A 23,352-nucleotide genomic window follows, 5' to 3' on the forward strand; every position below is an offset into this window, starting at 1 on the left:
TCCTTTTCCCGCATGTTCGCTCATTATTTGTCGCCACATTCCTATAGTGTGCCAGCCACGTACGTGCCATAAAGGAGATAAGTGTTAGGCCAAAGCCTATTAATAGATGCGAAGCGCCGCGACGCGCGTAACCGATTTGACCACCGATTGCTTCCTGAAAAGAAGAAAAGAGAAGGGAAAAAGAAGAAGCGTCGCGGAAAGATCCGAGGGGGTGCGCGAGAGGGTGATTCGCTATGTAAAGTCACGACGAGATGGGGTACGATCGATGATGGGGACTCGCACACGACTCGCGCCCCTCGCGCCCACCTTTTCCCATATCCTGTCGCTGGGGTCGTGACTCGAAATTCGAGAAGACGTTTCCTCTCCCGAGCGTCTCGTTTTTCTTTTTCCTCTCTTTTTTTCTCTCCAGATCGGTTTAGTCGCTAGCGACACATATGGAAGCCAATGTAAACGCGACGTTCGATTTTCCAACTTAATTCGCGTTTCTATTTTGTTTGCCCCCGTTTCTTTTTCCGCTTTGCTTGATTCGTTTGTTTTGACTTTTCCGACACGTTGTCTTGTTCCGATGAAAAAGGAAAACTCCGACGGATCGTCCAGCGACAATTTTCATATTTGCGTTAGAGCACGCGCGCGATGAACACGCGTGTACCAACGAAAAATACACTCTCACACACACAGGCACACACACACAGAGACAGGCACACAAAAAACATATACGTACATACAATATATACACGCGCGTGTACATACAAGGCAGGAAAATATACGATATTAACGCAAGAGTACGCTCGATGGCGCACGCCAAGAACAACACACGAACGAAAACGTAACGTAAAAATAGTATAGGTTGATGCCTAGAAAAATTGCCAATAAAGTAGTCGTTTAAAACTTGTAGCTAACCTCTATTTGTGTATATCTTTCCTTTATGTATTTTCTCACCTAACCCCTGTCCACCCACCCCCCTCTCGTTCTCTATATATAGCTATAGATTCCTCCAGGAACTCTCGGTCCACATCTACGGTCCATCTCTTGTTTATTTATTATTGATAAACCTCGTATGTCCTGCCTAATTTGTTGGCAACAAGTAATTACATTGGTACTGTATATACTTGATTATCCTATCTACTTATTGTGTACGTTTATTTGTTCCTTCCTTTTATCTTCTTAATTAATGTACATATAATATACATATACATAGTTACGTCTTTTATATATTATATTATATTATATAGAAGACGTATATATGTAGCGTACTTATATACATCGTATAATCGGCCTTCTTTTTACTACTCCTCGTAATAATAATCATTGTTTTTTACTTCTTATCACTAACGCTCGATCAAGCGTCTGTGTTTTGCGCCCCGGTAGAACACGCGGCGTCGCGCGCCCCGCGGAGGTGGCAACTCGTTAATTGGCAAATTAATATTAAACTGTAATTAGTCTCGTTAACCCCGCTGGGCGCTCGTTTCGAGCCGCTTTCTGGTTGGTCCAAACTCTCGTGGCTCATTCCATACATGTTCTCATACAGAAAAGAAGGAAATAAGATACCAAAGTTTTCGAAATCAAAATCAAAATCTGAAACCTCCGAGATGTAAGATAGTAGTGAGTCATCAAAGTTTCGTAAAAACAAAGATTTTGTACGACTAATGCTACGAAAGTGATTTTTTTACATGCAAATAGTATGCTCTGGATAGATAGTCAAAATGCTACGAAGTTGATGAAAATTTAATATCATATTCTGTATTCTCTTCCAAAGTTCGGGGCCAAATTTCAAATCAATTCACAATTTAGATAAAAAGTTATCAATTTTTGAATATTCGTTTTACAAAGGGTTTTACCAGAGAAAAGTATGAACATTAAAAAATTCTACCAATATAATAATATTTTACACACAAGTAGATCATCAACAAACAAAAATATAGCAACAAAATTTGAAACGATTTACAATTTTTTTTTTCAAGATATTTTTTTTTTTTTTTTAATAGTAACAGTTATTTACAGTCACTAAATCTACGTCTTTTACATTCTATTAGTGCCCATCTACAATAGATGTTTTAAGCTTTAAGCCTTAAAAAATTATTCAATCACAATTGAATTTGAAGAGAATAATTGACTGTGATTGGTCAATTTTTAGGGCTTAGGGCTTAAAACACTTATTGTAGATGGGCACAAAGATGTGCCGTAACTATTTATATACATTTTTTTGTCTTTTGATCCCTGGAGAATTAATATCGGTGTTTTTAATATTTCCCGGATACTTTTGGTTGGGACGGTACCTCCAGAACATCCTTAACTTTTAGCAACTCTTAATTTTCTTGGAAAAAAAATGATAATAAATTATACAATTTTCATAAATTTTTTATAAGATTTCCTTTATAAAATTAATTCCTATTGAAATAAAATTCTTTTAACGAATGCGGCAGAATTTGTAACATCAAAGAATTTGCGCTATATCTTGTATTTTATAGTTTCGATCATCTTGCGATTATACGATCGATGTTCCATCAGCGAAATAGTAACATAAATTTGTACGGTCCCTAGTGACGATGTAAAATTCATTTAATCGCGCAGCTGAATTTATTACCTCGCGCGGCGCTATACCTCTGAGATATTGGGCTACCGCCGAGGATATCCCGGATTTTTTATCCTGACTTCTCCTTTCGGAGTTTGTGCCTCTCGAATATACGAGAAAAATCAAAAACCTGCGCGGATCTCGTAAAGAAGAATATTACATTTACTTCGGTAACGTCGGCCGACTTTCAACTTCGGTATCACTTGTTGCTCTATTTGCTGCTCTCTGTATAAAGAGGATTACTGACGTGCACGCTATACAGCATGTCTCAAAACCACTGGATGTCTCTCAAGACTTCTTTTACCTTGGCGTCGAATCGTCCTTTATCGCACCTTTTCAATCTGTTCGTCGCAACTTCGTAACTAAGCTTCGAATTAAGATTAACCGAACTATGATTCTGTTAGGTCTCTTCTCCAGTCGAGTTTAGTTCATTAGAAGCCATTTATTTTTAATAACGGAATTATCTAAAAATTAAAAATCTCATATTTTCGCTTCTCGTTGGAATCAATCTCAAAAAATTGCGTTTAAAGGATTTTTAAGATTCTTTCTACCAGCGAGAAAGTTATCCGGTAATTTTGGAACATTTTGAACGTGTCGATTCTGTATGATAATGAAACCATCATGACCATCATTACCAGTGAGTCATAACCATCATAACGATTAAAGATATTGGATCGAGATCGAATCTTTTGAAATCTTTTCCATGTCCGTTTCGGCCAACCAGAGAATAGCGCGCATTTTTTTTCTTTAGATAGTCATCTTAATGATTATGTCTCCTATTCCCCCTATCATCCCTGACGCTTCTTAAGTGGTTTAAAACAATCGGCGAATTTGTTGTAGCGCATGCATCTTAGTTAGACCACCTCTGGCGCACTCTAACCGGCAAGTAAGAGTATATCTCCCGACGTATTTAATTGACACTCCTCCTTCATTATCCATTTCCTGTTAGTCCCCGCGTGAAAAGAACGCAGTTAACCTCGCAGTTAACATTTGTTTATCTCAATTTTTCTCAATCTCAATTTTTTTAAATATAACGATTAAGAGAGAAATGCTCCCTTTCCTGAGAAGCGATATAGCTGCAAGGAAGCATTTGCCAATTATATTTATTTAAATCTTGCACAAGAAAAAGAGAGAAATAGCAAAAGAAAAGTTAATAAGATTATAACAACATGCACAGTTGGTGCGTTAATTTAAGTTAATATATGCATACGCTTGTTTTTATGTGATTGTAAAAATGAATTAAATTCTACAATTGTGTAATCGCTGAGAATAAAGCGCTAATAAAACTTCACTAGAAAATAAATCGGACGAATAAATAAATATGTAATAAGCACGGAATTGAAATTTAAGATGAAAGTGAACATTAATTAACCTACTTCTGTTATACAAATAACATAATGCAATTGCACAATCCTATTGCTTTTAACTTTGCACATTTGGTATAGATAACGTAGAAAAATACAGTAATAATTCGATTTTATGCCAGCAGCTATACACGTTCCTCGTATTGTCCTCCGTCCTAGTTTTCGTACCTCTTCCTTTCCCTTTTCCCTCTATTTTCTCCCCTAAATGCGTATCCAATTTCCTCTTAACGAGTACAGATAATACATATCCATAGCCGGACGACATGGCGCGTACAGTTTTGCTACTTTATATCGAAGTAGATGTGTGTTCTACTAGCTTTTGGAGGCGCGTAGGTGTATTTTTCGTCGTGTGAAAACGAAACCACACCTTATCCCACCTCGAAAAATTACTGATTCCTATCTACGCTCGATCAGAAAAGCCGTTTTTTAACGATGAGCGCCGTTCTTTTCTCCGCAATACTTGACTAATTGTAAATATTTAATTTATTTTGCCACGTTTTGATGTAAATTTTTTGAAAATTTGTTCACTTGTTGCACGGATGCATATTATTTTTACGTCCGATTTTCAGTAAAATTTATCGCGTTTATGAGAAGAATAAAACAAAGATACTTTTTTTCTTTTTCACGCCGACCGTTTTTTCTTTTTCAAGAACGACCGTTTATGCTGGAAACTACAATTGTAATCTTTATAACGGCGAAATCGAGAAGAGCAGCGGATATAAATGATTCATATCTGACGAAAGGATGATGAATCCGCCCATCGCTAAAACGCGCTTTGCCGATACGAGCGCGTCGGCTCCATCACAGCACGGAGAAAGAACTTCCAAGTCCCGAGTATCGTTTCAGAAAAGGCAGAGAGAACCCGAACCGTATTCCGAAAATATACAAAAGGAAACCAATCTACTCCGCGAAGAGGTTGCGTTTCCTTCCGTTTGTTGCGTGCCCTTCACGCGAGTACTTGTGTCTTGCCGGTGACCAATATCAGACACTGTATATCAGAGGACGTAACGTATATATAGGGTGTAACAAAAAGGTCGGGACACTGGATTATCTCGGAAAAATGACGTTTTCGGAAGAAATGTTTTAGACACAAGTGTTGTAAGATTTAAAAAGATCTATTTACTGACTGTATTAGTTTGACCTTAGGTGAAGTCGTTAAGGTCAAATCAGGACCATATTGAATTTTTCAAGTTAGATCCTCTATTTTTTATTGCATATTCTTGTAGCCCTTATCGAGACGTTTCCAAAACACTATAATAAAACTCTCTTTCGTTAAGAATTACCCGAGATATTTCAAAGTTTGTCATGACATTTTTAATATAAAATATGAAATTCTCATAAAATATTCACTTTTTGATGACTTCTTGATACTTTTATACGTAGAATAATGAAAGGAATCGATTGTTGTAAAAAAAACAATAAAAGAGATTTAAAAAATTCTATTGCGTTTTGTAGACGCATTAAATTTTGCAAAATTGCAAATGTAAAAATTAATATTATTATTCGCTTCCTTTCATTGTTCAATTTAAAAAATTTAAAGTGATCCTAACTTGACCTTACGGGCGCTACCTAAGATCAAACTAATAAGGTCAGTAAATAAATCTTTTTAAACCCTACAACTTTTGTCTAAAACAGTTTTTTCTAAAATGCATTGTTTACGAGAAATTCGACTGTACCCCCAGACTTTTGGCTTACTCTGTGTATGTATTGTGTATCGTCTTGCCTTTGAAAACAGAGTTATCTCACGCATATATCGTCAAGCGTGGCGCGATCTCGTCGATCTTATTAATCGTAAGTAGAACAATTAGCGAACAAAGAAAGAGAGGGAACGAGAGTAATTAGCCGAACTGGGGTACTCTAAATAGATCGTAGCGAATTTTTTACACCCCCGTGTCGGTAACGCGATGATACTCGTCTACTCTTTGTCATTCCCCCTCCCTCCTTCTCACCGTATATGGGAAGTGTACGGACACGAGAGCTAAGAATATTCTCGCTAAATGTGATAGTAGAGTGAGTCTATCTTCCGGCAGACGTAGAAGCAATAAAAAGCGAGCCGAAGGCAGCGAGCCGAGGATTAAAGCGACTGCTTTACCCGTACGCTCATCCTTCACCAACTCGTTTCTTCACCCCCGAAGAAAAAAAAAGAAGGATCCCTTATTCGCCGAAAAGATGCGTTCGAAGAATCGAGGAGGCGACTATTACTTCCTCACAATCACTACCCCCTCGTATGATTTTTCGGTGGTGTACCCGGAAAAATAAACGAAAGTATATATACACCACCCGTTTGACCCGTTCCTTTTCGGAACCCCGTGCTCAACGACGCTTTCTAACTGCTTTCTTCGTGCGTTCACCCTCAGTCCCCCGCCTTCCGAAACCCATTCCTCGATGTTGTAACGATCGATTCGATATATCCCGAGTGCCTTAATCCGAACTCTATCCCCATCTTGCTCTCCACGTGTAACGAAAGAAAAGATACGGCAGGAAAAGCCCTGGGACGCCCGCGATTTAGACGCATATTAATTTCTATAGGCAGTAGAATTGAGTGTCGATTGCTAGAGAGAACGCGAGAACAAGGCTGGCGCACCGAGAGGACTGTTGCGAGGGACGGTGCACATGGCGGAACCAGGTAAGACTATTTTTCATTATTTCTCTCTCCCCTCCCCTTTTTTCTTTTATTTCTTCTCACTTTGATATTGCCCCTGTAGATCTTACTTCGACTGGTCGAGCTGGTGTTTTTCAATCGGAATGTTTTTACCGTGATCAGAATCGGAGATTACTCAGATTACTTTCAAATAATTTTGAATTTGTGTTCTTAAAAAGGTCAATTTTTAAAGATGTAGATTTAACCCGAAAACGTTTCTTTCTTTTTTTTTTTTTTTTTTCCATAAATGGTCACTTGGAACTATGTTTACACCCCAATTAAAAGTTATTGTTATTAATTACAAATTGGATATTTTGGATTGTTCTAATTTATCAGTATTTGAAGACAATATGTGTAATAGATTCACTCAACATTTTCCGAAAAAAGTAAGGAAAAACAAAAAAAATTTTTAAACGAAAGCACATTAAAATTACTGTAACGTCAACTTATTTTTTCGACACTGGGATGTGTTTAAGTAGCCCGTTCTTGCGCGGGTTAAAACAATCTGAGAAAAATAAGCTTTCTTCCCTAATGCGAGCAGCAACTCACGGATTCGATTTAACACTTCGCGTTCCAAACGTATGACGCGAAACGTATGACGAATTACAATCTATCTCTACTTGGGCGAGAGGCCCAAGTAGTTTCCAAACGGTTTTGGCAATAGTTTGAAAAACACCGTGCTCGAACATGACGGAATTAATGTGTTTGGAGTACTGAAAGAGCATCGCATCTGTCAGAACGCGACAGGCATCGCCAGAGGCGTTTTACGCTTCGAGTTTCACGTAGACAGAGAATCTTTGGTGTTACCAATTTGCTGAAAGCACACTTTTATATCATTACAGCATTAACACAATTGTACACGAACATATGTATATGTCTCAAACATATCCACTTTTTACAAAAATATACCTATATATATATCAACCTTTTATCAAAGTAAAATAGAGAATCGTAATTTTGTTATAGGATAGAGATATAATAATGATGAGATATCTATAATACTTAGCGCTTCAATGTGAGACGAATAGTGAATCGTATCTTGAAAAGTTGTAGGGACGGATGCGATGCACGCGGGCCTCTTACATAGCGAGCATTGGTGTTATCGAATAACAATATCGTTTTCAGTGTACCTTATTCCTCGCTGTTAACACGAAGCGAAGACGTATCACGTATTGTATAGTAAATGTCGCTCGTAGTACTAGCGATAGAGAATCGTCGATGGTGTAGGCGTAGTTATGTGCATAATTGCGACTTTTGAGTAATCTGACTTAGAGTCGGTCTCGAAAGTCGTCGGACCCGAGCGGAAGCCGAGGAGAACGATTCGAGAAACTGGATCGAATATCGCGGAAATTTTCAAGGGGGAATTTCCATGTAAAACCTGCTTACTAAAGAGTCCCATTGTGTGACACGCGGAAATCTCAGAGCGAAACGTGAAACGTAGAAGTGCAATTTACAAAATACGACGGTTCTGACTTTCTCGATTCCGATTCTGGGCATTACATTACTGACTGAAACTCAGCGTGGAGACGATCGCGTTTTGATCGTGGTTCCGAAAAGGGGAAGATGTATCGGAGAACGCTAGTGACAAATGCAATTCAATCTCAAAATCTCGCGCTACAGCATTCTCAGTAGTTGCCTTTATGTGATTTATTAGTAGAAAAACGGCATTAAATGTCAATCAAAATGGAATGTACATTTACAACTCCTTTTTTTTGCACTATTCGTCGCACTTCGATGTAGGACACGCCGGAGTGTCGGACAATTTTGTGATTCATACGACGGTCGATGGAAACGTATCGTTCCCACGGCGATAGTCTACTATTATAAAATACCAATGTCGGGGCTAACTCGTTGACGGGAAAACGCCTATATCGAGGCTGCACAACGAGAATGCGCCCGTGCATGTGTAACGATTTGTACATACTAACATATTTCTGAGCGGCTGTCTCGCGCTCGCGATGAATTCTCAATGGAAATGATCAGTGCCATACCGTGTCGTCACGTCAAACCGGGAAAATGTTCCCTGGGGGAAAAGAAAGCATTTCCGCAAACAAATCTAGATTCGTTATTTACATTCGCCCATCTTGTAATTCCTATCACTATTACACGTTTCAACACTACGAAAATTTATAGTTACACGATTTCGAACACTTGCTCGTCAGACATCAATCATCATAAATATCTTTAACGAAGGAAGTCTGTACATACTGAAAGTCTGAATATACCGATATGTCATAATTGATGATGCATCCTGTCGCGATGCGAGACAGCCGCTTCGTAAGAGGCAGTGAGGCCTTACGTAATCGCATGTGTGATTTAAATAAATATATATTATTGAATATATCTGTAAAATGGTTCGTCGTTATTGCTGTCATCCAACACCATCAATGTCACCAGTCATTTTCATCACTATTCTCATCATCATCATTATCATTACTGTGACATTTACTATAGTGAGATTGTTGAAGAAATCAATTTTAAAGTCTCGCGTGAAAAAACGTGGTGCACTCACACATCGATTTTTACACGGGTGATATGTGTATCGGGAGTAACTCAATTTGAAAACATTCGCTCTTTCAAAGAGGTAATTTGAGCCCTCACATATCGAATAACGTAACGTTATATCACTTATATCCCCGTTACACAGCTACATTCGATCGCATAACGTTAATGCTTTCCGCTGAACGTACGATTAAAAATTTTTCGAAAATCAAAAACGTGATAATACTCGTACGCGACAATATTATTATTAACATATCAATTTCCAATTATTTCAATTCGTATTGGACATGCGGTTCAAGTTCGCGAGAATGATCAAACGCGACGGAAATGTTGAGATCTCGCTGTTATATAGTGAGTCACCCTGTAAGAACGATGCGCGAATCAAGAATTCTTTTGCGTTTTACTCCGACAAGATATACATGAAAACGTTTCGGCTAGGAGGCTGCGAGACCGACGAAGACGTATTGTCGCAACACGACAATAAAGCGAGAAAAAAAAAAGAGAGCACCGGAAACGATCGTGCATCGTACAACACGACAGCGTGCACCAGGACTGCTCTTTTACTTTTCGAGTGACTTTTTCGAAATGGGACCCACGCGTTTTTCATAGCGCTTTTTTAAAGCCGGACACGCGCGTCGTGGCGGCGTCTTGTTCTTCCAATACGTATATATTATATACACACATATACAGGTACACACAAACATTGACACATATACATTACGTAGACACGCAATTATATTTATAAAAACAAATATATATATATATATATATATATAAATTATTGATATATATTACAAAAAATCAATCTATATACATATATCTACTTTTATGCGTATATAACGGTTGTACGATTAATAAAGGCGAAAAAGCCGAGCGTGCGCTAGAACATACATATAGATTTGACGAAGGGACGTTCAGTTTCTCGATTTTTTCATACAGAAGAAGAAATTGTCACGGAATTGTTTTGTTACGCGACGCTTTGCCAACGAGCCGACATTGTGCCGCTTTGTTCGTTTCATACAATTATCTCGGTGACAGCAAATAACTCCATGTATTAATGAATTAATAAGAGGAATCCAAAGATATTTCAGAATTTGCAGAAGCGTGCATATTTTATTCGGCGTTTTTTCTTTATTGTTGGTGTTCTTTAAGAAACACTATATATTGTTGTGTATATTTGAATATCCTTTTCACAAGACGATTATTCATTTCCTGAGATAAGTGAATCTTTTTCTTTTAAACGATCCATCAATCGATTTAAATTAGCAATTTGCTGATATTATGCAAGACGTATCTTAATAATATAAATGAAGATAATTATCTATTAAAGGCGTGAACTTGTGTGACAATTAATACATTGACGGTCGCAAGTATCCATGAATATTTATATAATTGAATATTTACAATTTTCGCATATCGATACATATTGGAAAACGGGCGCAGATTTTAGAGTAAAATAGATTTTAATTAACGAGATAAAATAGTGGTCATGCATGTCACTTATAATTGACGAAACGTCGTGCGCAGTGAGAGTTAATAATTTTTGCAACACGCGATAATTTTCATTATAACCGCGGCTTTTGGATTACTTGTTCATCTGCTCAATCTGAGCTAAAAAACAATGCGATATATTTTACAAGAGCATCCAGTTAGTTTTCTCAACACGATAAATATTCGCTTGAAACTGTATCTTTAGCTCCAAGGATGATTCATAGTTTTGAAAGTGAGAATAAACGATAAATTCCAAAGAATAATTGTCTCGCGGTAACTCGCGTGTAATTAATTACTTTGTCTTGCTATCTTGTTGCATTTTGTGAAAGCTTTCATAAAGTCAATAATAATGAAATCGCGCGGAAGAGTTTCTTGCTCTCTATGCAACATTATACGATGATATAACATTATAATAAATAATGTCTTTTGATTTTAGTAATACATTTTTTCACAAGATCTTTTATTAATGAGTATGATGTGTCGATGATATCGATACACATAAATAATTACAGGTTTAAGAAATATTTATTGAAACTTGCGCCCGTGTCTGAGATATCAACGCAGTTTAATTCTGAGCAATTCTGACTATATTTTTATTGCAAACTAATTTTCACATAAAAATTAACACAGTCACCTCGACGTTTCTATTTGCATAAAGTAGATTTTTTTACATCGAAATTTCTCATGCAACTTCTTTATACCTTGTAGTATCGCAGATTCCACATTGTGGAGTTACATATGAAATATTTTGTTATATTTTATAACAATGTTGAGACGTTTAGATTGAACGGCGTATCAGTGCGACTCGTTGCACGACAATATTCGGAAATCAAAAAAATGGAGTCTTCCAAAAAAAAAAACAAGAATACTCGTGTATCTTGCAACGACGAGAACGACTTTACGTTGATTCTATCGCCCGCCTTATAACTCGACACACGTTGAAATTTTCGTACGTGATGAGCATGATAGAGAAGCATTATTCTTTTATATATAGTTCACACTGTAAATACTCTTTTCTCTATACGATGTAAATATTTTCCTCTTGAGATATTAAACGATATTTATTGGAAATGAGTGAATCTCAGTGAGAGAGAGGGAGAGAAAGAGAGTGAGAGAGAGAGAGAGAGAGAGAGAGAGAGAGAGAGAGAGAGAAAGGAGAGCACTTTAGTGAGTTGATTAATTTCATAAGGTATTATACGAAACGTGATAAGTAGTAGTCGGCACCGAATCTTGTGATCGGCTTTCGACTTGCTGCTGTCCGCTACGTCAATTTTCTTCTCTTCTATTTAGTTCGTCAAGATATCGAACGACTATATTACGACAAACTTTAGAAATGGTGTCCTTAAGAGACCAACAGTCAGCAATATATACGCGTATACGCGTATTGTTACGAAAGTGGAACGAAAACATTGAGTTGGGTCGATTGACCTTCACATAACGTGTCGTACTGTGACAGCGTGATGACAGGTGACGGCCGGAGTGAGTACCGCTCTTCGAAAATCTTCGTCATTCGTTGCGGGAGAACGCGACGTGTGAATGTCGATTATATATGTATTTCCACGGGGATCGCCCTTCTTTCGGCAGTTTCGGCGATTTCTTTCTCTTTTCGAAGAGGGGGAAGGAGAAGAATATTTTGTGAGTTTTGTGTTCATCTCTCCGACGAAAGACGGCTTTTCTCGAAGACCGGATTTGCTTCGGCTTTTAGCGCATACGTAGCTTACAATTAGTAGCAATATATCTCTTACGTGATAATTGAAAAGCTCGACCTTATCATAAGTATCATTAGCTCTATGCGAGACATATAATCTGTTATCAATCAACCACAGTCTCCAGCTATCCAGTCTCTATCTCTTTCATATAATTATGTCATTAATTATTATGATCATTATTATTATTGTTCGACGATCGTCGTCGCACGTATACGATATCGCTTCAATATCAATTCGGAAAAATCGTTTCGCCGAAACGAAGAAACTTGGACGAAGGCGTTGAAGAGCTGCGGTATCGGAGCAATCGCGACGATCGTACACGTACACCCGACGTAGTTAGTTATTTATTTAATTATTTATTTATTCGTTTATGTGTGGGAGACACGAATTTATTCCATAGCGTAAGTCCCTGCAATCGTGTAGGGAGATAAAGTTGAGATTGATATATTTCTGTATTTTCCCGTATTTCTTTCGGAGAGGCTTTGATGTAGCGCCCATTCTTTCGCTCATTCTGTCCCACTGACAATGATTTCATTATTTTCTTTTCGCGAACTTCGCCACGTGTTTGCAACAATGCGACCGATGTAAAAGTAACGGAGCACGGAGTATTGATCCGCATGGTACTAACTACACTCGTCTTATTTCGAATCCTCTTACTCGTTCGAGACGTCTCTTAAGTAATGTATCTTCACCAAGCCGATAAACGCTGATCAAACGACTAAGAAAAATGATAAGATCATTGCCAGTAGAAGAAGACCCAAATTCTGCAACGCGTACACATCCACACGTACACACAACTAGAATAGAATTAGCTAGCTAGACAGCTGACTAGTAATGATCTAGTAATCACGTAAATAATTTGGTTATCCGTATATATAGATGGGTAAGCGCAAAAGACGGTAATGAGACTTAGATTTAAGCGGCTAGTAGAATAATAATAGGAGGCAAACACCGTGCAAGAGAGAAAGAGAAAGACAGAATTGTGAGAAAGAGAATAATTACAACGTATTTACTGCAGGTAAACACTGGTTATTGTACCTGTTGTTGTTGAAATCATTAAAAATACTCTTATTCCATGCTAATCGCTTACTAAAACTTTGTTTTCCCCCTCTCACCATTATCCACATCTACATATAAAGTGATTGTCCTATAATTGATCGAACGTAATTGATCGGAACCGGATCGCGAAATACACGCGAGTGCGTGCCAACTGTTACAATTTCTCAGATATAATCCTTTAGGAAAGATCTAGCTCTAGATTTAGTGTAAATTGTTAGCCACTTTTTAAAGCTTTCCTTAATAAAATGAAAAGTAACGCAAACGATTTCTGCGATAGTTAAGTAATAAATAATTTAACAAGTTTGTAAACTCAGCGATAAACGGCAATCAAGTTGAAGTTTATTGTGCTTACTGATCGTAATTAATAATACTAGAAACCAAATGCTTTGGCTTAAGCTTTTAATTAAAAATGTATCACATTTGATGGCTTAAAATTAATAAGCTTAAAGCTTTCTTGGATCATACAAGCGTAACAGCCACGTGAAGAGTGCAAATCCAGTGTTATCTATAATTAGGTATACAACATTTCAGGCGATGAATCTGAGCTCGAGCAAGAAATGAAATGTTACACGAGCGTAGGTTGTTTATAAGGATTTACTTTTCGAGTTACATAAATCAAAGAGAATTTTCGAAACGTCCGCTTTTTTTTTTGCAGAGCACGTTACGACATGCTCTGACGTGATCCGATGTTCTCCAAACACAAGTTTCAACGTGCGTTACAATTCGAAACCAGCGTTTATTCCGTGAATCCGGGGTATCGTAGTACTTTTCGTAGCTAATAAGTAGACAGTGGCTATTTGTATTCGTATAAATCCTTCCTAGATCTTTCAGATATATTTCATCACATAGCGCCTGGATATAAGTAATCTCTACAGTATCCCACCGTATTTTTGAAACCGTGCCTATTGAACACTTGTCTCTATGTAGATGTCCGTTTGTTCATATGTAAAATTATATTACGTCTATATACATACATATATATATATATATATATATATATATATATATATATATATTATATCCGTGTAAAGACGTCTATTCCCGGCGGATTTCACGGTGAAAATCCTTTGAGACGGAAGCGTCCCCGAAACGAGACCCGACCTCTCGATTCTTATTCTGGAAATGCGTCGGGTCTCAACGAGAGTTCCAAGTGAGATTCGCGTCGCGATACGCGCGGGTCGATCAGTTCGTCGCCACGTGTGTTGCGCGCGCGTATGTACATAGATATAAATACCAGTATCTTTTGCTGTAGTAGCTAATTTATCCCGTACGTATACCGGTATACCGTCACGTATCACACTTTACCCTTCCGCCGTAGAAAAGCCTCCTGCGTCCTTCGTTCCACGCGGAAATCCAACAAATCGGAGGATAGCATGTATCTTGGTATCTAATTACATTTGATTTCCGACGAGTGATATAAGTAGACTTAATGCGTAGATCTGACATGGCTACCAATTACGGAAAGTAGAGGTACATTAACGCGGGTGCGCCGACAAGCAGCGAGGAGAGCGTCAGAGAGGTGAGTGCGACGTCAGGGAATAGATCGTTACATTCTTTCTCTTTTTCTTTAGCATAATTTCTTCCCGTCACCCGCAGCGGTCCCGTCGCCGTAACCGCCCCTTCACCCGTCGCCCCCTCCCTTGCTCGATCAAAAATCGATGAGACGCAAATTGTATCGCGCAATTATTTCGCGGCGGTCGCCGTTGCGTTATCGCGCTTTCGACAAGTCACGGAAGCACTCGCGTCGAATTCATTCGTTATGGCTTGCACATGATTATTTATGACGGCGGCCTCTGACGCGCATAATTCCTATTAATAATTAATGGAGCAATTTGTCCAGTCTGAAATTATTCTCGTGGGGAGCACCCAGTGTATCTTATCGCGCGTGTAATTTTCACACATTTTCCTGTTTACACAACGTTAACATTCCGTATCAGGACTTCCACGGTACCTACTATCGTTACTCGATGCAACTTGATACGCGATCGAACCCTTTGCCTGCTTAGATGCAACGATATCTTATCGATATCTCAAGCCACCCGATGATCGCATATCGACCTTCGAGTATTAGCATTGTCCGCTGCTATTAGAAACTCAAATAAAAAACCCGAGATTATTGATGTATTGTCGAAAACTTCGATAATACCTACCGAATAAAGGAGAATCGCGTTTATTGCAACGACGACAGATTTGACATGGTACGTGAACTCGTCAATGAGTAGTAGATCAATGAATAGTGGCAAATAGAGAAACTTAATTACGGAAACTTAACGAGACCAAAATAGGGAGATTTTACTTTTTTACAACTTTTTTGATTATGGAAATATATGCGGTTGGGATTTAATCCCCCGCTATCATTAATCATGATATGGCCTAATATAGGAGAAAGTTCACGATATCAAAATTAGTAGAATTTTCTGCGTGAAGTAAAAAAGTTCGATAGGAATTTTTTTATTAGTAGATGAGTAGACAGTTGGTAGACAATTAGAAATATTTTAAGTTGAGAAGAAGGGGCATTTCCGAGGAATTTTTACCAGGAATAGGACAAAAAATTATGTGATAAAAATTAGAATCCGTACGACTAAGGAAACGTAATATATCAAATGTTTTCATTGTTGGCAGATATTTACAATCTAACATAAACTCAAAATTTCATCAATATTTGATTTTTAATATCAAAAATTGCATGAATTTTTCCTTTACCCGAGTATCTGTTTGGAAAATCATACAACGAGATTCAATGTTCTTATCCGACGCGTTTATCCTTCAATCTAATTATTAATTTGAAAAAATACATCTATAAAATATACACATATTATAAGTATACTTATATAATATACTATATAAGTAAGTATGTATATATATATAGAGGCGTCGGAGTATTCATACCTGTGATAGAACGCAAGAGATCGATGAATATTCGTAGCTTGTCTTTTCACGGCGATCTTATTCTTGTCAGTCATGACGCCAACAAGTCATTACAGAAATAGTCATTTTTTTTATCGTATAGTATTTATGAACACGCCAAGGAAAAGAGTGCGGGGCAAACGAACGGGTAGAAAGTGATCGATATGTTATTCAATCGTATGGTATATATGTATATCTCTATAAGTAGTATAAGTTTGGATATTATTTTGTGATACCTTGTGCGCACTTCTTCGTGCGCATTAAGTTCATAAGCGCTAAGGGAGCTAGTGAATAGACACGAATGCTTTTTGTATGTTTACTTCAAGTACAAATTGTACAATAGTATATATATGATCTATCTAAATAGTCCTCGAACGATATACATATTTTAGATTAGATGTTACTAACTCGCAGAATCTCGTGAACGCGAATAGTAATATTGTCGCGAACAACGCCCGTATAAAGAGGGAAATTCCAAGCTCGTTGACTTGAAAACGATGGAAAGTGAAGTAATTGTAATGATAGTATGTAATAGTGTAGTAGTCTCTTTGCTTGTGCGCGTGGTTGTTTCGATTAGCACATCGACTATCACGACGAGCGTCAGTCGACAGAAGAAGATCTAACAGGAAAATACGTAACATACATACATCGACTAGAGAGTGAAATTTGAAAGAAAGTTGACACAATGATTTACGATCGGATAGTCGGTGTGTTAACTGTACAGATCCACAACATATCGAACCCTGCGAGGTCTTGGGCTCTAACTGATAATTTAATTCTCTAAGAGTTTAATTTAATTCTCTAAGATACCTATATTGCGAGTTCGATACTTTTGCAAGTTTAGGCCAAGTTCTAGCTGGCTGGATGATCAAGGGCTTTTTTCAAAATCGTAACAGCGTACGTCGCGAGGGGAGGATGTAAGTCACAAAAAAGACACCTATCTATCTACCCCCTCTCAAGGACAGGGTTCTACTTCTACAGCGTTTTGCGCGGCGGAAGAGGACAACGGCCAAAGTGCAAGAGTATCTAAAGAGCGTCTGTGTAAACCATCATTCTCGGAAGGTATACCTCGGACGGTAGCAACGAATCGACAATTGTTCCCTTCGTGGGATCACTTGATATTATTATACCATATTAACTTTATTATTAATGATATTATCGCTATTATGTACATATATACATATACATATATTTTAATCAACATATGCAACCGTCGTGTAAACCCCTCTATGCGTTTCCAAGATCCTTTATTGGCGTTCAAATCGCCAATTACAATTGTGTTGTAATGTAAGGCATCATTCTGGATGGAGATACGTCAAAATTTTCAGTTTTAGAATTATCTCTTAACCGAGAAAGAAACTTTGCGAGTTTACCTATACATGGTGATGAAGAAGCGAATTGAAAGGAAAATTCGGAATGGAGAATTCGCAGAGCCAGATGCGTCCAGCCGCGAAGCACCTCGATCACCAATTCTCTTCTGTCACTGTCCCCTGTCCCGTTTTATTTACCGAAGACGAGAATGAAAATGATTAAAAATGAATAACGAAACCCACGCCCTCCCAAAACTTTCCTCTTTTGATTTTCGACGTTTTGACTTGTTTAAATATTTCATCGTCGACGAAAGCGGATCTCCAGCTCCGAATAAATTCACCCAGGAAGGACGACAGGCTTCTCAGGAAGGCATATATTCCATTAGGTTTGTACAATTCGAGCTGTCCGCTGTTGATATGCTGCAGAACGAACAGACGTGGAGGAGGTAATACGCGAGGGAGATGCGAGGGGAAGAGGGGAGATCGATATTGCGACCCCCCAGGGGCACGCGTTACGTTACGCCCACGTCAACTGAAGTGCATCCCCTACCTCATTCTGTACCAAAAGCTGCTCCGGAAATTCCGTAACCTTTTTGTGCGCCGCGCTCCCTCCTATCCGTCTCCTTAAAAAGAAAATCGACTAGTCCCACGTTCAATTGTTCGTGTTACCCCGCCTCGCGATTTTTCACAAAGAAACGATTGCGTATATAGATTGAAAAATATCGGCTTATATCGGCGGCGCGGCATACAGGGAAGATGGAATAAATTTCTACCCATGATTTTGTTGCACGATTGTTCTATATCTGCCCCGGTATGTACATTCCCTCAATTTTGAAATGGCTCCATAGTTCTATACCTAGACTAGACTAGATCCTGCTGGGAGCAAGCCTTAAATGTCGTGCCGAAGAAAATGTCGTCTTCTCTACAGCATCGTCCAGATCCTTTTAAGCTTTCCGCGTAATATATTCTCTTTGGACAGACTGACATTGTCGCTTGATGGCAAGTGACTGGGTCATTAAAATAATAAATCATGTCCTAAGTAGTCTTGTAATTAGAATGTACGTAATTATACTATGTTACATTTTTATTTACGCTTTATTTTATATTTAAGATTATTTTAATAACGGCAATCGACAAATATCAATAACGGCAGGAAAATTAAATATAAAAAAATCTAATGAGGTTTCAGAATTTGATGCTTTTAATCATACATGTGATAATATACGTTGCGTTATATTTGTTTTTAGAAAAATCGACTAATCGATTTATATACGAAACCCAAAACGCTAAAAATAATATATATTAGATAGAATATACATCGATAATTACAAGAAAAAAATTTGGACGGCCGTACTATGTGAAAGGCTCTGTAGCCGCGATCGTAAAGGCTTCCAGGCGGAATTCCCTTCACTATTATTCCACTCGCGTTAGGTCTTCGAAGGCATGAGAAACATTACCTATGCAGAGAATATTATCTATATACATTTATGGATGAAATTTATCAGCACACACAGTTGCAAATATCGTAGCAAACAATAACAAAAGGGGCAGTCCTTGTATAAAGAGAATACTCTTATCTTAATCTTTGCATAAAAAGTGAGACGCGCGCATCGCGTTAACAGCAAAGAAAATAATTTCTGTATTTGAATGATAAAAAATTAATTTTTTCATTTCTTTTAGTATATATCTCTCTTTTTAATGTCCCGCATAATAAACAGTTGAACATTTCTGAATTGGAATATTTGTCTCGGATTTAAAAAACTAACATGCGAAAATTGATGTGGCCATTTTTTAAAAAATATTCAATAATACATGATATAAAAGAAGACAAGATCGATTGGAGTAAAATCTTAGTTATCGATTCGCTCGGTCTTAAAATGATTAGAATTCTCTTCCTAAGTTTCCCTGAAATTAATGAACAACGTCACGGCGGTTACTTGTTGATGCTCGCGAGGGCATGTTTCACCTCGTTTCCGAGGGCAACCAGGGCGACGGCTCTATATCCACATAAGTCCAAGAAGCTTGCCGAGGATTTCTTTATCATTTTACCACGACGAAATATTCAATATAGCCGACTGCATTATGTAGTGAACTTGGACAGGGTGCTTGAGTGAGGGAAAGGAGGAAAAGGCGGCGGTGGCGGTGGTGAAGAAAGAGCTAGAGTAGGAAAGGTAAGACGGGTAGGAAAAAGTTGAAGCGAGTAGGTAGAAAAAAAGAAGAAGAAAGTATTCCGCGGACCGGCTCTGCATGCCAACTACTCCACAAGGCATCCTGGCTAGATACGCCAGTGATACCGAACCACGGGCATCGGGCATTCCTCGATCTTAGGCCGGTATTAAGATGCTAATACGGCTTTGTGATTGGTTAATGACATCTTAAGATTGTACTTAAGACGGTCTTAAATATAAGAACCGACTATGAATACCGGCCTTTACGTAGGAAAATAAAGCACGCGGATGTAACCGCAATTGCGCAACAGCTCTATTGTATTTTTCATTTTTCATCGGTATATAAATTAGTTGGCTTTCGATTCAAATTTTTTTCGGTTCAAATTCGTTGACTTTATATAATTATATAATATAATTAGATTATACATATATAAATGCTTTCCTCGAAAGAATAACGCTGCACGTTCAACGCACGGTACTTTATCTATCAAACGTATATTAGAGAAAACGAAATGTGATAAAAAGAGTAATGTAGAAAAGAGTTTTCTGAGAGATACTCTCTGAATTTCATATCTTCCCGTATAGTATAACTACGGATCTCACACTATTCAAAACAATTATCAAATATGTTTTATAAAATAAGCTTTATTATCATTCTTGATCGAGAGATCCAAGACTATTTACTCAACCATTGTATAGAGGCGGAAACAGGAGCGTTAGTTATATTTCGAATTAATTCGTGAAAATTTTACTATGAGACCACCTACGAAATTCTCCACGTTAATAGTTAAGGAACACAGGAAAAAGGGATTCGGCCTCCCGTGAGAATTCTGGACGATGCTTCGCACCGCCGCGCCGGAACGTATCTCAGAAAATATATGGGTCTCGTGCAGACTATCTCGGACGAACGGTTGCCGAGGGTGGCTGGGACGTGAGAAGGGGGTTGATGGCGTAGGCCTGTCGGAAAACTGTGCCTACGTGTAGGCCATCCACGAGACATTCGATCCCGCTACGCGCGGAGTAGTAAAGCCTTCGGAATAAAAATTTAACACAGGGGAAACAGTTTTGCGAGCGGACAATATACATTACGTGCTTGCGACTAAATTTCGCTGACAATGAGAGTAAATCCAGAGACATCCAACTGTTCCTATCTTCCAATGAAAGAAAAGTTTTTAAGGTAAGTGAATAATTATAATTTTCGTCGCGCGAATGCATACGGTTAACAACATGGAATCGATAAAAGGATGAAATCATTAACCTGAGTGAGATTCATATATTGAAAATGCTGATGGTGCTGATGTAATTGTTATCAATGATATTTTCATTTTTAATATATTTTGATATTTTATGATATAAAATTTTCAAAAAATTAAAATGAAAAAGCGTATAAGCTTGTGAATATACAATTTCGCTTTTTTCATATAAAACGTAATTATTTGTCTGTACCTTTCAAATATTTAGTATTTTACAAATGTTTTTTTAATACGCGTCGATGTAGATGGCGTATTGAGGGAAAGGAAAAAAGGGCAGCTTTTTCGTGCGTCATATCTCTTTAATATTAACCTAATTTATTATATATGTAATGTTTTCCCTTCAAATTAACGATTGATCAACGTGAGTCGCATTAATGTGGCTCACCTCCCAATTTTTCTTAAGACCTTCGAGCGTAAACAGCATGGATCTCGTGGCTTTGTAGCCACATCTTGATAATCCTGAACCACCGAACATTTCTGTAAAAAAGATCTGAATAAAGCAAACTGCGAAAACGTAGACAGAGGTAATTTATTGAAGATACCCGCATAAACATTAAAAAAAAGATTGCTCGACATACGACGTACATATATTGGCATCATCGTGTCGAATCTCTAATTTAGTTTGACATTGTTACAAGAGCAGAACATAATTTTCGCTTACGTATAATCATCATTCAAATTGATCAAATATTTGTATTTAGTCACCCGTGGATCTTTACGCCGGAACTAAATAATTTGTTCATTACACTGTCGTACATGAATAAATACCACGTGTGACATAAATTGATGAAGGGAAGAAATATAATCCTTTGCTTACCCGGAATGAGCTGTTTAGATTGTTACGTCACTCTTGCGACGACGCGACGCGCCGACGTGGGGCGAACAAATTTCGATATCAATATATATAGTATACACAAACTGAAATGTGTGTATACACAAAACGAACGCTGACAAAATATACCGAATATGTGCTTCGTCAGAGAAATTACGCATTCCTCGTTTGTTAATCGTGCCTCTTCTGTCGAGAAGTTGACTCGCACGTGTTCGCAGCGTATACACGTGTAACTTGCACGTTCACGATAAAACTGTTGCATAGTTTTGATACTTGTCGAACCATTCTATACACATGCGCCCACTCCTTCCTAATATTTATCTTGTTGGTTTTTCTAACATTTCTTTATCGTCAAAATTATTATCAACATGTAGAAGAGAAACCATATTATACGAACGAGCGCGTTATTTCCTCAAAAGGAGAGGATCACTTATCTTTTTTTTTAAGTTTGAATACAGAAAATGATAGAAATATATTTTTTTTTACTTCAAGTAATGAAGAATTTCATAGATAAATATTTTAAGACGCATAAGATTCATATACACACAGCACACAGCAATCCCGCGAAATATCCGATACATCATGGTTGTAAATATTACGTAACACAAACACTTTCTTGTACTAAGCAGCCTAAAAATTTTAATAGGCCCCCTCACATATTTGGAATGAAAAAATGGTTTTCGGTTAATTTGACTGAAATTGAAATATGTTACTGTTTTTACACTCCTGCACGAAAAAAAAGAAGTCGTAAAATATGGACAACTAACATTTTTTTGCTGCGAGAACTATATTTTTAGCAATAGTAGCAAAAGGTTTTGCTACGGTAGCTAATTTTATTTTCCGTGTGGTATAAAAAGTATCAGTGAGTACAACCTCCTAAAATAGTTCAGTTGCCGCAGAACTTCAGAACCTAAAATATTATCGGATTCGGAGGTAAAACTGACAGAGTTCAGAAATTTATTTTCGTATAAGTATGAAGCTTATTTTTGTCTAATTGTAAGTGAGTGTACATGTAATCTCGCATGTAATGGTTGGAGGGCAGGTGGGTATAATTCGCCGCCGCCGTGGATATTTAATCATGAAAATTGCATTAAATTTCATTAAACTTCACGATAACGTCTTTTTAAAACCTACAAGTTCTAATGATATATTTTATTCTAAATTCGGATTATAACACAGCTATATAGCATAATAAAGGTATTATTAAATATTATTAAAATAGCTTTTTTTACAATCTTGATCTTATAAACATCTCAAAATTGCAACATGACGAAGTATTGTGGAGATAAGAGATATATTTAGAAGAAAAAAAATTGAAAATAATGGTTCTTTTTATGAAGCGAATTTGACCAAATTAGTTTTGTTGAACTAACTCGCGACTTGCGTGTCCACAAATGAAATATAGATGCTTATTAATAATTAATTCTAAAACGAAAAAGATCAGCGTGAATATACGTACGTTGCGAGCATTTCGCGGTCGGCTCGCCAGTATTTATTGTCGTATTCGAATCGAAGTACAGCCCATAAATAGCGACCCGGATACC

The 23,352-nt window shown here is 37.6% G+C and overlaps 1 long non-coding RNA gene across 1 annotated transcript; it reads left to right on the plus strand.

The window, feature by feature from the left end:
* The first annotated feature begins 5,406 nt into the window (after positions 1-5,406).
* On the plus strand, positions 5,407-13,361 carry LOC112456049. The gene is made up of 2 exons (XR_003040915.1): positions 5,407-6,562; positions 9,518-13,361. It is a non-coding gene; the product is annotated as an uncharacterized LOC112456049 (long non-coding RNA).
* The last annotated feature ends 9,991 nt before the right edge of the window (positions 13,362-23,352 follow it).

The sequence above is a fragment of the Temnothorax curvispinosus genome, unplaced genomic scaffold (genome assembly GCF_003070985.1).
Source record: "Temnothorax curvispinosus isolate PA1 unplaced genomic scaffold, ASM307098v1 QBEX01006627.1, whole genome shotgun sequence".
NCBI classification, from domain to species: Eukaryota; Metazoa; Arthropoda; class Insecta; order Hymenoptera; family Formicidae; genus Temnothorax; species Temnothorax curvispinosus.